We start from the raw sequence: 14419 nt of genomic DNA on the forward strand, positions 1-14419 counted from the left end.
AGCGCGTCTGCTATCCAAGTCAAAGTCCTCCTGGTTGTGTTGCTGCAGCCAGCCGCTAATACACCGATCCCACCTACAGCTTTCTTCTTTGCAGTCTCCATTGTTCATTAAACAAATTGCAAAAGATTCACCAACACAGATGTCCAGAATACTGTGGAATTTTGCGATGAAAACAGAGCTTTTTGTATTGGGATACAATGTGTCCCAATACTTCCGGTTCAACCATCGACGTCACGCGCATACGTCATCATACATAGACGTTTTCAACCGGAAGTTTAGCGGGAAATTTAAAATTGCACTTTATAAATTAACCCGGCCGTATTGGCATGTGTTGCAATGTTAAGATGTCATCATTGATATATAAACTGTCAGACTGCGTGGTCGGTAGTAGTGGCTTTCAGTAGGCCTTTAAACCAAATATTGTGTTTTTTTCCATATACAACAACCTATCTGGATTCGGTAAGAGAATCGATAAGGAATCGGTTCGATAAGAGGATTCGATAATGGGCTCGAACTCGATAATTTCTATCAAACATCATCCCTATGTATTATTATTATCACTTAAAATGATGCGGCGGGCCAGTTCTGTGACTTTGACACCGGTGGGTTAATATAAATACACCTCTATGAGCACTGCTTTAAAAAAAAAAAACGCTATAACAAATGTTATGAAAGGTTGTTGTTTACTCGCCATCTGACCCTTACAAGTAAAGAGCAATCTTTGTGTGCAGGCTCCTCTTAATGTGACCGTTACAGACTTTTTGTCATGTGCTTCCGTGTTCTGGTGCCAGGAGTACTTTTTTAAACCACTTCTGGCAAAGAGGAGGGAGGAGACGAGGAGACGAGGGGGAGGAGACAAGAGAGGAAACGGAGGAGGGGGTTTTCAGCCCGCTGGTGGAAGAGCAGAAGGAAAACATTATTCCTACTCAGCGCTGGAAGACCACACTTCATCAGCAAGGAGCCGAGCTGCTAACCCCGGCTTGGGACGCCAGGTAAGTCTCCTCCTGACTCCCTCCGGGGTGGTGGTAGTAGCGGTAGTAGCGGCAGGGGTCAAAGGGTAAGCCGCGTGTGTTTTTAACAGAAAGTCACGGCGTGAAGTTGTGAGAGGAACTCTGAGGTCATCAGCTGCCGCTTCTTCTTTTTTTCAACCACTTTCCCCACAGCTCACACTCTTTGTTTCACTTTAGAAACGTCCTTGAAGTGGATGAAAAGTGCTTGCCTTTAAAAAAAGGCAGCAATAACAATAAATGTGACAAATAAACGCAATTAGAACGGGGGTCTGCAACCCCCCGGCTCTAGAGCAGCGGTGTCAAACGTCAACCCGAGGGCCGGGTCAGGCCCGCCTACAGGTTTTATGAGTTTGCTAACTATAAAAACTAACTCGACATTTTAAAATGAAGGAAACTGCTGTTCTAAATGTGTCCACTGGATGGCGAAATAGCGATTCTTTGTATCTGTCAGGTTCAAACACTGACGACATCTATTAAACAAGACAAGAAGCAAGGAATTAAACAGAGACAGAATTCAATTTGGCTCAATTTGAGGAGAGACGCCTGGTCTGTACTCTTGGTTACAGTCTTCCAGCACGCTCTGGTGAAAGATTGTACGCCTCCTCCTTTATTTCGGCTTTCTCTGACCACATGCACTGCAAAAAGTCAGTGTTCAAAAAGAAGGAAAAAAATTAAAAATACAAAAATTAGGGGTATTTTATTTGAACTAAGCAAAATTATCTGCCAATAGAACAAGAAAAATTTGGCTTGTCAAGACTTTCCAAAACAAGTAAAATTAGGTAACCTCAATGAACCCCAAAATACCTTAAAATAAGTATATTCTGACTAATAACAAGTGTACTACTATATGAGTACGTATTTTCTCTTGTTTCATTGAAAATAAAACAGCAAAGTCCATTTGGCAGTCATCTGTTTTAATTATGAGACACAATTGTGTCAAAGTCATGATTTTTTATTACACGCTTGAAATAAGACACGATTACTTTAAAAAAGTAGTTTTATACTTGTGAGTGTTGATGACACAGCTTTGCAACAGTTGATATTCTAGTTTCAAGCATGTTTTACTCAATATGGGTCATCAAATCTCAGCAACAAGCTGTAATACCTTACTGAGATCATTTAGGACCAAAACCCTTAGAACGAGTAAAACACTCTAACATAAAATCTGCTTAGTGAGAAGAAGTATCTTATCAGACAGAAAATAAGCAAATATCACCCTTATTTGAGATATTTCATCTTACTTAGATTTCAGTTTTTGCAGTGTGGCAACAGCTGCTTCTAAGGGACGGGGGTCGTAAACAGCCATCGCCTTTGATTACAACAGTTCAAAAGAAAAGGTCGTAAACAGTTCACAGAAAAGAGTTCAAAAAGAGGTTCGTAAAACAGTTGAGAAAGGAGGTTCAAAAAGAGGTCGTCTGGAAATTGGGCAGATCCTGCCTTCTCTCCACTTTGTAGTCTTTCCATTGATTACAATACATGAAAGAAACAGAAACACCTTCATGTTGCTTCCCCCCCTTCACAGTGGAGTTTTACAAGCCTTCTTCTTGGTAGGTTTCAAAGACAGCTTTTGGTCTTCTCGCTGGGAACTCATTTCAACACAAAGTTTTTGTGATAACTTAGATACAATTATTCTAACAGTATCTTTGTGGATGATGCCACATATGTACAAAACAAACCACGTGATGTTAGTGCACCAGTCCAGGAATCAGTCGGATTATAAATCGCTCCGGATTAAAGTCACACCGGCCGAAAATGCATAATAAAGAAGGAAACAGACATATATAAGTCGCACTGGAGTATAAGTCGCATTTTTTGGGGAAATGTATTTGATAAAAGCCAACACCAAGAATAGACATTTGAAAGGCAATTTAAAATAAATAAAGAATAGTGAACAACAGGCTGAATAAGTGTACGTTATATGAGGCATAAATAACCAACTGAGAACGTGCCTGGTATGTTAACGTAACATATTATGGTGGAGATGTCCGATAATGGCTTTTTTGCCGATATCCGATATTCCGATATTGTCCAACTCTTAATTACCGGTACCGATATCAACCGATACCGATATATACAGTCGTGGAATGAACACATTATTATGCCTAATTTTGTTGTGATGCCCCGCTGGATGCATTAAACAATGTAACAAGGTTTTCCAAAATAAATCAACTCAAGTTATGGAAAGAAATGCCAACATGGCACTGCCATATTTATTATTGAAGTCACAAAGTGCATTATTTTTTTTAACATGCCTCAAAACAGCAGCTTGGAATTTGGGACATGCTCTCCCTGAGAGAGCATGGGGAGGTTGAGGTGGGCGGGGTTGGGGGGGTTGGGGTTGAGGCGGGGGGGTGTATATTGTAGCGTCCCGGAAGAGTTAGTGCTGCAAGGGGTTCTGGGTATTTGTTCTGTTGTGTTTATGTTGTGTTACGGTGCGGATGTTCTCCCGAAATGTGTTTGTCATTCTTGTTTGGTGTGGGTTCACAGTGTGGCGCATATTTGTAACAGTGTTAAAGTTGTTTATATGGCTACCCTCAGTGTGACCTGTATGGCTGTTGACCAAGTATGGATTGCATTCACTTGTGTGTGTGAAAAGCCGTAGATATTATGTGACTGGGCCGGCACGCAAAGGCAGTGCCTTTAAGGTTTTTTGCCGGTCTGTACTTCTCCCTATGTCGTTTTAAAAAGTTATGAATTTTACTTTTTGAAACAGATACCGATAATTTTGAAACCGATACCGATAATTTCCGATATTACATTTTAAAGCATTTATCGGCCGATAATATCGGACTGCCGATATTATCGGACATCTCTATATTATGGTAAGAGTCATTCAAATAACTATAACATATAGAACATGCTATACGTCAGGGGTCACCAAGGCGGTGCCCGCGGGCACCAGGTAGCCCATAAGGACCAGATGAGTAGCCCGCTGGCCTGTTCTAAAAATAGCTCAAATAGCAGCACTTACCAGTGAGCTGCCTCTATTTTTTAAATTGTATTTATTTACTAGCAAGCTGGTCTCGCTTTGCCCGACATTTTTAATTCTAAGAGAGACAAAACTCAAATAGAATTTGAAAATCCAAGAAAATATTTTAAAGACTTGGTCTTCACTTGTTTAAATAAATTCATACATTTTTTTTACTTTGCTTCTTATAACTTTCAGAAAGACAATTTTAGAGAAAAAAATACAACCTTAAAAATGATTTTAGGATTTTTAAACAAATATACCTTTTTACCTTTTAAATTCCTTCCTCTTCTTTCCTGACAATTTAAATCAATGTTCAAGTTTTTTTTTTTTATTGTAAAGAATAATAAATACATTTTAATTTAATTCTTCATTTTAGCTTCTGTTTTTTCGACGAAGAATATTTGTGAAATATTTCTTCAAACTTATTATGATTAAAATTCAAAAAAATTATTCTGGCAAATCTAGAAAATCTGTAGAATCAAATGTAAATCTTATTTCAAAGTCTTTTGAATTTCTTTTAAAATTTTTGTTCTGGAAAATCTAGAAGAAAATAATGATTTGTCTTTGTTAGAAATATAGCTTGGTCCAATTTCTTATATATTCTAACAAAGTGCAGATTGGATTTTAACCTATTTAAAACATGTCATCAAAATTTAAAAATTAATCTTAATCAGGAAAAATTACTAATGATGTTCCATAAATTATTTTTTTAATTTTTTCAAAAAGATTCGAATTAGCTAGTTTTTCTCCTCTTTTTTTCGGTTGAATTTTGAATTTTAAAGAGTCGAAATTGAAGATAAACTATGTTTCAAAATGTAATTGTCATTTTTTTCGTGTTTTCTCCTCTTTTAAACCGTTCAATTAAGTGTAAATATCATTAATTATTAATAATAACATAGAGTTAAAGGTAAATTGAGCAAATTGGCTATTTCTGGCAATTTATTTAAGTGTGTATCAAACTGGTAGCCCTTCGCATTAATCAGTACCCAAGAAGTAGCTCTAGGTTTCAAAAAGGTTGGTGACCCCTGATATACGTTTACCAAACAATCTGTCACTCCTAATCGCTAAATCCCATGAAATCTTCTTCCTCGGTGTCACTTCTAAACAACTCTGCCAACTCCAAAGGTAGACAATGCGCCGCTTCCTCTTCTATCTTATTTGATATTTTACGGTAATGTGTTAATAATTTCACACATAAGTCACTCCAGAGTATAAATCGCAACCCAAACTATGAAAAAAACTGCGATTTATAATCCGAAAAATACGGTAATTTGATTTTGATATTATTTTTTTTTATCTTGATGGATTGAAAATGAACACCAATGATGATGAACATGATCACATTTTTTATTCAGGAAGTATAAATAACGACAAATAAATATAGAATACTATTAACCGTGACATGATTTGTACATTTTCAGAATGTGCTTGTTCTATTTTTAAACAAAGAAAACAATCTGAAGTTGTCTTTATTATTAAGTTATCGTGCCGTGATTTCACCAGTCCGGCCCACTTGGGAGCAGATTTTTCTCCACGTGGCCCCCCATCTCAAAGGAGTTTGACACCCCTGCTCTAGAGCCACACGCCACACATCCATGGAGCTTTTTTCAAAAAAATTCCGGAAATGGAAAAAAAATGGGGTGAAAAAGTATATTTTTTGTTGTCATATGGTTTCTGTCGGAGGACAAACACGACCCAAACCTTCCTAATTGTTAGAAAGCCCACTGTTTAATATGATTGTGTTCGTGCTTCACTGATGAGAGTATTTAGCGAGCGCCGTTTTGTCCTACTAATTTCAGCGGCCCTTGAACTCACCATTGTGTGGAATGTGACTCAACAGTTTGTTTACGTGTACAACTTTCTCCGACGCTGTCACAGAAAGACAGTCACTCCTTCTTTGTCTCATTTTGTCCACCAAACGTTTTATGCTGTGCGTGAATGCACAAAGGTGAGCTTTGTTGATATTATTGACTTGTTATGGAGTGCTAATCAGGCATATTGCTCCTTGAACTCACCGTAGTTTGTTTACATGTACAACTTTCTCCGACGCTGCCACAGAAAGACAGGTTTTGTGCCACTCCTTCTTTGTCTCATTTTGTCCACCAAACGTTTTATACTGTGCGTGAATGCACAAAGAAGAGCTTTGTTGATGTTATTGACTTGTTATGGAGTGCTAATCAGGCATATTGATCCTTGAACTCACCGTAGTTTGTTTACATGTACAACTTTCTCAGACGGTGCCACAGAAAGACGGGTTTTGTGCAACTCCTTCTTTGTCTCATTTTGTCCACCAAACATTTTATGCTGTGCGTGAATGCACAAAGGTGAGCTTTGTTGATATTATTGACTTGTTATGGAGTGCTAATCAGGCATATTGCTCCTTGAACTCACCGTAGTTTGTTTACATGTACAACTTTCTCCGACGCTGTCACAGAAAGACGGGTTTTGTGCCACTCCTTCTTTGTCTCATTTTGTCCACCAAACGTTTTATGCTGTGCGTGAATGCACAAAGGTGAGCTTTGTTGATATTATTGACTTGTTATGGAGTGCTAATCAGGCATATTGCTCCTTGAACTCACCGTAGTTTGTGTACATGTGCAACTTTCTCCGACGCTGCCACAGAAAGACAGGTTTTGTGCCACTCCTTCTTTGTCTCATTTTGTCCACCAAACGTTTTATACTGTGCGTGAATGCACAAAGAAGAGCTTTGTTGATGTTATTAACTTGTTATGGAGTGCTAATCAGGCATATTGATCCTTGAACTCACCGTAGTTTGTTTACATGTACAACTTTCTCCGACACTGCCACAGAAAGACGGGTTTTGTGCAACTCCTTCTTTGTCTCATTTTGTCCACCAAACGTTTTATGCTGTGCGTGAATGCACAAAGGTGAGCTTTGTTGATATTATTGACTTGTTATGGAGTGCTAATCAGGCATATTGCTCCTTGAACTCACCGTAGTTTGTTTACATGTACAACTTTCTCCGACGCTGCCACAGAAAGACAGGTTTTGTGCCACTCCTTCTTTGTCTCATTTTGTCCGCCAAACGTTTTATACTGTGCGTGAATGCACAAAGGTGAGCTTTGTTGATGTTATTGACTTGTTATGGAGTGCTAATCAGGCATTTGATCCTTGAACTCACCGTAGTTTGTTTACATGTACAACTTTCTCCGACGCTGTCACAGAAAGACGGGTTTTGTGCCACTCCTTCTTTGTCTCATTTTGTCCACCAAACGTTTTATGCTGTGCGTGAATGCACAAAGGTGAGCTTTGTTGATATTATTGACTTGTTATGGAGTGCTAATCAGGCATATTGCTCCTTGAACTCACCGTAGTTTGTTTACATGTACAACTTTCTCCGACGCTGCCACAGAAAGACAGGTTTTGTGCCACTCCTTCTTTGTCTCATTTTGTCCACCAAACGTTTTATACTGTGCGTGAATGCACAAAGAAGAGCTTTGTTGATGTTATTGACTTGTTATGGAGTGCTAATCAGGCATATTGATCCTTGAACTCACCGTAGTTTGTTTACATGTACAACTTTCTCCGACGGTGCCACAGAAAGACGGGTTTTGTGCAACTCCTTCTTTGTCTCATTTTGTCCACCAAACGTTTTATGCTGTGCGTGAATGCACAAAGGTGAGCTTTGTTGATATTATTGACTTGTTATGGAGTGCTAATCAGGCATATTGCTCCTTGAACTCACCGTAGTTTGTTTACATGTACAACTTTCTCCGACGCTGTCACAGAAAGACGGGTTTTGTGCCACTCCTTCTTTGTCTCATTTTGTCCACCAAACGTTTTATGCTGTGCGTGAATGCACAAAGGTGAGCTTTGTTGATATTATTGACTTGTTATGGAGTGCTAATCAGGCATATTGCTCCTTGAACTCACCGTAGTTTGTTTACATGTACAACTTTCTCCGACGCTGCCACAGAAAGACAGGTTTTGTGCCACTCCTTCTTTGTCTCATTTTGTCCACCAAACGTTTTATACTGTGCGTGAATGCACAAAGAAGAGCTTTGTTGATGTTATTAACTTGTTATGGAGTGCTAATCAGGCATATTGATCCTTGAACTCACCGTAGTTTGTTTACATGTACAACTTTCTCCGACACTGCCACAGAAAGACGGGTTTTGTGCAACTCCTTATTTGTCTCATTTTGTCCACCAAACGTTTTATGCTGTGCGTGAATGCACAAAGGTGAGCTTTGTTGATATTATTGACTTGTTATGGAGTGCTAATCAGGCATATTGCTCCTTGAACTCACCGTAGTTTGTTTACATGTACAACTTTCTCCGACGCTGCCACAGAAAGACAGGTTTTGTGCCACTCCTTCTTTGTCTCATTTTGTCCACCAAACGTTTTATACTGTTCGTGAATGCACAAAGAAGAGCTTTGTTGATGTTATTGACTTGTTATGGAGTGCTAATCAGGCATATTGATCCTTGAACTCACCGTAGTTTGTTTACATGTACAACTTTCTCCGACGCTGCCACTGAAAGACGGGTTTTGTGCCACTCCTTTGTCTCATTTTGTCCACCGAACGTTTTATACTGTGCGTGGATGCACAAAGGTGAGCTTTGTTGATGTTATTGACTTGTTATGGAGTGCTAATCAGGCATATTGATCCTTGAACTCACCGTAGTTTGTTTACACGTATAACTTTCTCCGACGCTGCCACAGAAAGGCGGGTTTTGTGCCACTCCTTCTTTGTGTCATTTTGTCCACCGAACGTTTCATACTGTGCGTGAATGCACAAAGGTGAGCTTTGTTGATGTTATTGACTTGTTATGGAGTGCTAATCAGGCATATTGATCCTTGAACTCACCGTAGTTTGTTTACATGTACAACTTTCTCCGACGCTGCCACAGAAAGACGGGTTTTGTGCCACTCCTTTCTTTGTCTCATTTTGTCCACCAAACGTTTTATGCTGTGCGTGAATGCACAAAGGCGAGCTTTGTTTATGTTGTTGACTTGTTATAGAGTGCTAATCAGGCATATTGATCCTTGAACTCACTGTAGTTTGCGTACATGTACAACTTTCTCCGACGCTGCCACAGAAAGACGGGTTTTGTGCCACTCCTTTTTTGTCTCAGTTTTGTCCACCAAACGTTTCATACTGTGCGTGAATGCACAAAGGTGAGCTTTGTTGATGTTATTGACTTGTTATGGAGTGCTAATCAGGCATATTGCTCCTTGAACGCACCGTAGTTTGCTTACATGTACAACTTTCTCCGACGCTGCCACAGAAAGACGGGTTTTGTGCCACTCCTTCTTTGTCTCATTTTTGTCCACCAAACGTTTCATACTGTGCGTGAATGCACAAAGGTGAGCTTTGTTGATGTTATTGACTTGTTATGGAGTGCTAATCAGGCATATTGCTCCTTGAACTCACCGTAGTTTGCTTACATGTACAACTTTCTCCGACGCTGCCACAGAAAGACGGGTTTTGTGCCACTCCTTCTTTGTCTCATTTTGTCCACCAAACGTTTCATACTGTGCGTGAATGCACAAAGATGAGCTTTGTTGATGTTATTGACTTGTTATCTTTTATGGAGTGCTAATCAGGCATTTTGATCCTTGAACTCACTGAAGTTTGTTTACATGTACAACTTTTTCCGGCGCTGCCACAGAAAGACGGGTTTTGTGCCACTCCTTCTTTGTCTCATTTTTGTCCACCAAACGCTTTATACTGTGCGTGAATGCACAAAGGTGAGCTTTGTTGATGTTATTGACTTGTTATGGAGTGCTTATCAGGCATATTTGGTCACTGCATGACTGCAAGCTAATGGATGCTAACATGCTATTTAGGCTAGCTGTATGTACATATTGCATCATTATGCCTCGTTTGTAGGTATATTTGAGCTCATTTAGTTTCCTTTACTTATGCCCTCTGTGTATTTAGTTTATTTTTCCATGTCTCATGACACTTTATCTGCATGTAATATTGGCTGCATTTCTGATTTAGTGTGCCATGTTGTTCCAGACCACAGCAAACGTTACCCAGCTTGCAAAGATTGTAACAAATCCATTAGAAGAAGACAGCCTGTCGTTTCCTTTAACTTGAACACACACATCTATACCTTTGGCCATTCTAAGACAGTCATTTCTAAGAGTTATCTCACCCTCTGAGAAGTTTTACTAATGTTTTCCAATGTTGTAAAAATGTGTAAAATAAATATTACATTTCAACATTTCTGTCAACGAAGATGTGCGTCAGCCTGCAACTATCATTTTGATAGTAGGCTAATATAGCTAATTAGCCACTTACATCATGTGTTGCCATCCTTATAAGACTTCTATAAGTATTTACATTTTTTGCGGCTCCAGACAGATTACAACATTTTGGGTGGCCGACCCCTGGATTAGATCCTCGCCAATGACACGTTAGCACAGCCTTGTACAGGGTGTCTGTGATGGAGCACAGCCATATTTTGGTACCATATAAAAAAATAACTTTGATTCACGCTGTTTTGGTTGTCGTTAAGTTGCGTTCTGAAGAGTTCTGTCAAACAATCATATCTTTTTTCAGAAGTCGAGGCCACGTTTTCCAAGAAAAATGACAATTACTGTACAGTAAACTGCTTTAGCACAGATGCTCGTTGAACAAAAAGATATACTGTATATTACAGCTGTGGATCTTTGGGCACCACACGATTCGATTCGATTCAGAATCGATTCAAAATAATTCTTGATTCAAAATGATAATTTTTTTATATTACTTAAAAGAAAACTGGTTTTGTTTGATCAGATTCTACCCAAACATTTAATAAAGTCAAATACAAATAAGGCAAAAGAGAAGTATGACACACTTCTCTTTTCTAAAGTAAATATGTACAGCAGATATGATCATCTACATCAACGAAATGATTTGCCTGAGTGGCTGAACAAGACAGATTAAAAAATATATATATATATACATACAGTCGTGGTCAAAAGTTTACATACACTTGTAAAGAACATAATGTCATGGCTGTCTTGAGTTTCCAATAAGTTCTACAACTCTTATTTTTTTGTGATAGAGTGATTGGAGCACATACTTGTTGGTCACAGAAAACATTCATGAAGTTTGGTTCTTTTATGAATGTATTATGGGTCTACTGAAAATGTGAGCAAATGTGCTGGGTCAAAAGTATACATACAGCAATGTTAATATTTGCTTACATGTCCCTTGGCAAGTTTCACTGCAATAAGGCGCTTTTGGTAGCCATCCACAAGCTTCTGCTTGAATTTTTGACCACTCCTCTTGACAAAATTGGTGCAGTTCAGCTAAATGTGTTGGTTTTCCGACATGGACTTGTTTCTTCAGCATTTGATACTGTTGATCATGTCATTTTAATCAAACGTCTTTCAGCTATTGGTTTTCAGCTATTGGTTTTTCTCAGCAAGCAGTTGGATGGTTTGCAAATTACCTCACAAGTAGAACTCAGGCTGTTCAGATAGAAGGTTCCTCCTCGGACGTACTGCAAGTGAAAAAGGGTGTCCCTCAAGGTTCTGTGTTGGGCCCATTATTATTCACTATTTACATAAATAATCTTGGACAGAATATTCTGAACTCAACTTTCCATTTCTATGCTGATGATACTGTCATATACTGTACAGCACCCACTCCTGCTGAGGCCTTTAAATATCTACAACATGCATTTGACAGAGTACAAGAACATCTTTGCTATCTTCAACTGGTTTTAAATGCAGAGAAAACAAAGTGTATGTTCTTTACCACATCAAAAACTGTAAGATCAGCACTGTGTGAGAACATTTTAACAAGAAATGGGCAACAAATTATGTTAGTATGTGCTTTTAAATATTTAGGATTTTTAATTGATGACCACTTGAGTTTTAAGGAGCACATTCAGTATGTTGTAAAAAAAAAACCTGAAACTTTTACTGGGATTTTATTATAGAAACAAGTCTTGCTTTTCTTTTACTGTGAAACAGAAATTGGTGGAAACAACCTTCTTACCTGTTATTGACTATGGAGATGTGTTGTACATGAATGCTACTGCTGGTTGTCTCCACAAGCTGGATAGTGTGTACCACGGTGCACTGAGATTTATCACCAACTGCGCTCCCCTTACACACCATTGCGTATTATACTCAATGGTTAACTGGACATCTTTATGTGCTCGACGCCTCAATCATTGGTATGTTTTCATCTACAAAACCATTCTGGGTATCACTCCATCTTATCTGTCTTGTCTTTTAACAAAGAAACAAGGAAGTCACAATCTTCGTTCAATGAATGTTCTGCAATTTGTCGTCCCCAAAGTAAGAACTGAACTGGGCATGAAAGCATTTAGGTTTTCAGCAGCGATTGTCCACACGTTTAAGTCAGGACTTTGGGAAGGCCATTCTAAAACTTTAATTCTTGCCTGATTTAGCCATTCCTTTACCACTTTTGACGTGTGTTTGGGGTCATTGCCCTGTTGGAACACCCAACTGCGCCCAAGACCCAACCTCCGGGCTGATGATTTTAGGTTGTCCTGAAGAATTTGGAGGTAATCCTCCTTTTTCATTGTCCCATTTACTCTCTGTAAAGCACCAGTTCCATTGGCAGCAAAACAGGCCCACAGCATAATACTACCACCACCATGCTTGACGGTAGGGATGGTGTTCCTGGGATTATAGGCCCCACCTTTTCTCCTCCAAACATATTGCTGGGTATTGTGGCCAAACAGCTCCATTTTTGTTTCATCTGACCACAGAACTTTCCTCCAGAACAGGGGTGGGCAATTAATTTTTACCGGGGGCCGCATGAGCAACCCGAGCACTGCTGGAGGGCCACATCGACAATATTTCAATTAAATTTTGCTCAATATTATTTGTTATATATACCGTAAGATAAATAATAATAATAATAATAATAATTAATAATAATAGTAATACTTCAACATAGTGTGTGTAACAGCATTCCATGACTAATATAAATAAACATTAATAATAAATGACAGTAAAATAATCACACGTATGACTGAGGAGTCATAGTGTAACTTTGTGTGGTGTTTGAGTTGTCCGACTTTTTGTGTGGCCATAAACGCACCAGTGGTTTAGTGCTATGCGTGTTGGTGACAGATGACAAGTTGGTTTTGGCCTGGTTTGTACGGCAGAAAATGACTAGTTTTTCGAGATAGAAGTGTTTTACTCATGTTTTTGGTGTGGTTATGTCCGAATATAAACAATTTTGCTCAATAAAGTGATCGATATAATTCCTGGCCTCGAAGCATCTCGATAGACGTTACAATAATTGAACGGTGTTCAATTGAACGGTGTTGACGAACACCGTTAGGGCCGCTTGTTGTCACTGTCACTCAAAGTTGCATTGCAAAATTACATAGAATAAATGTTTCTTTTGTTTAGAATTCAGATGGGATTTGATTTGGTGTGCGGCATATTTGCTGCGCGCAGCGGACGCTTGAGCAGTGCGCAATTGCGCATGCACGCACCTTAGAGGGAACGTTGCTTTGCAGTCCATGTCTTGTTGAAAACACGCCATTCGTCATCAACTTTTCTCTTTTTAGCGTCTCGGGTGTAAACCGTGCATCACTTGTCGCTGCATGTGCACCTTCACTCGCAGGTTACACACGGACACACGCCCATAAATAATACTTTTCAAAATAAAAGCAGCACAGTTGTATTGCGCGCACGACATAGATGTTTTTTCAACTTTATTTTGTAATTTGTAATTGCAGCTGTTCACATTCACTCACAATCACGCACACGCATACGTCCACACGGAAGTAATACAAATAATGATTTTCAAAACAAAAGCACCACCGTTGTATTGCACACTCGACATAGATACTTTTTTAAATTTATTTTGTAATTTATAATTGGCCTCACGCGGGCCGGACAGGGACGTACAAAGGGCCGGATGCGGCCCGTGGGCCGCAGAATGCCCAGGTCTGCTCCAGAAGGTCTTATCTTTGTCCATGTGATGTCAGATGAAACAAAAATTGAGCTTTGCACAGTTTAAACGGGGTGTCCTGCTAGTTAAACTGGCAATATAATCTTGTAAACAAAGGTTGTATTTTCGCCTCATCTTTTACTCTTAAGCGTGAGTAAAGAATGCGTGAAGAATGAACTTCCGACCTGATAAGTACGAAAGAGAAAGAGATGATACAATATTGCCTGCTCACAGATGCTACCTGGAGCTAGTTCTGGATAGTCCCTAGTTCAGTCGCCCACAGATTTTTACTCTGTATATTGTATCACACGAAAACCATGGCGACTTTTTAAATCTGTCTGTCCTGAAGAGGAAGTAGGGAACGGTGCAGACTAACATGACGTGTCAGCCTTTATGCCGCACGGAGGTGATCGGTCAGCCGCACAGGTCAGTGAAAAGGTCAGTGTTTTATCAGGTAAGATGAGAAGGGGGCATGAGGGGTCAGGTGAATAATTCAGAGCTCGATTGTCCGCGTCTCCTCGTGCGACCCGC

General features: G+C 39.3%; 1 protein-coding gene across 1 annotated transcript in view; it reads left to right on the forward strand.

Moving 5' to 3' along the window:
• The first annotated feature begins 865 nt into the window (after nt 1-865).
• The window catches only part of LOC133632602 (phospholipid-transporting ATPase ID-like), a 108022-nt gene continuing 94468 nt past the window's right edge, over nt 866-14419 (forward strand). The window contains exon 1 of the mRNA XM_062025109.1: nt 866-992. The gene's annotated coding sequence lies outside the window, so the exon portion shown is untranslated. The remainder of the gene's footprint in view (nt 993-14419) is intronic.

The sequence above is a fragment of the Entelurus aequoreus genome, linkage group LG17 (genome assembly GCF_033978785.1).
Source record: "Entelurus aequoreus isolate RoL-2023_Sb linkage group LG17, RoL_Eaeq_v1.1, whole genome shotgun sequence".
Lineage (NCBI taxonomy): Eukaryota > Metazoa > Chordata > Actinopteri > Syngnathiformes > Syngnathidae > Entelurus > Entelurus aequoreus.